This window comes from Montipora capricornis, chromosome 1 (genome assembly GCF_036669925.1).
Source record: "Montipora capricornis isolate CH-2021 chromosome 1, ASM3666992v2, whole genome shotgun sequence".
NCBI lineage: Eukaryota > Metazoa > Cnidaria > Anthozoa > Scleractinia > Acroporidae > Montipora > Montipora capricornis.
This window is the reverse complement of record NC_090883.1, coordinates 41260774-41262241: the sequence shown is the minus strand read 5'-3', so window position 1 is coordinate 41262241 and position 1468 is coordinate 41260774.

Below are 1468 nucleotides of genomic sequence, written 5' to 3'. Positions count from 1 at the left end.
GTGGTCGCAACCGAAGGTTCGACTCTATTATCTAAAGCCAAGAGTTCGTAAGGCACTGCTTTTCTTTATCAGGGTGTTACAAGCAACGACTGTCATGTTTGCTACCACGAAACGGTGCCGAAGGCATGGTGGGTATTAAAGACCACGAGGCGTTTTGGGAGGACAGCCCCTGAAGAAACCACAAAGCCTAAAGGTAGATTCACCTAACATTTTGAGAACGAAATCAACAAAATGGAAGGAATTTCTGCGGGCACTACTCTGATGGATTGGACAAGTGGGGATTTACCGAACGCGTGGAAAGCATTCAAGCAACACCGCCCGTTCACGTTTGGAGGGCCAATGAAGCGAAAAAGTGAATAAGAAAAATGTCATTACTTGATGAAGGTCGTGACATATACAATACGTGGGAACTCACTGTAGAAGAAGCGAAGAAGCTCGACACGTATTATACAAAGGACGAAGAGTGAGGGTGGGGGGGGGGGGGGTAGTCATCCCTTATCCCTAAAATTCCGGGGGCAGTTATCCCTTACCCCTAAAATTACCGAGACTGTTATCCCCAAAACTACTTATCTTTGGAATTTGATAATTGGTGGCAATTTTTAAGTGTAAAGCAACCCTTTTCTTAATAGATAACCTAATACTGCATAATTTTTCGAAAACTTTACAGTTTTATATGACGTTAACTTAAAATATTTCTCTCTTTGTAACTGATTACTTGCCTACCTCAGAGTCCTGGGAGAGTCAGTGCCAAACAATCCTGGTAGACACTTATAAATCGCTTGGTTTGGCGGAACTACTACTTTGTAGCACATTCAACTCGCAGAACACAGAGTTTACCGCCTCCTCCTTCTCGTTCTAAAGGTTACATTGTAAGCACCAGTCATAAGTTTAACGTTTATTTTCTCTTCTCTACGATTCAGCTCGCCGATTAACAATTTTCTTTTAGCGTTTTTCAAGCAAGAGTCAGAAATTAATTCTCGTTAAGGTTTGTAAGTGCCATATAATTCACCTTACATTTGAATGCCAAAAACAAACTACAAATGCACGTGCATTTGCTTGGAGGACCGATAAGTTCACTAAATTCTCTGCACGCCGTCATTGATAATAGTGCTATTTAAACGTTGTTCAACGTTGACAATCACACCCACATCCGTTTTAGTTGACAAAGAGAGGTGATCACAAGTCAAAGACCAACAACCACCATCCGGCGGCAGCATTCACCATTGCACTGTACACAATGTCTGTGATTTATAAGAGAGTCATAAGATTCGACCAATTCGGAAGGTAATATTCGTCAACTTACAGGACCAATTAACATGATGAAGAGAATTTAATTAAGTAATAGTAGAGTTATTGATTTGTTTACGTTTACGATTTTATTGAATCTGCGTTATTTGATCTTATTTGAGGCCTGACAGACGACACAGGATCGGATAACCAAACTGGTGACTGGTCAACGGCTTTCTAA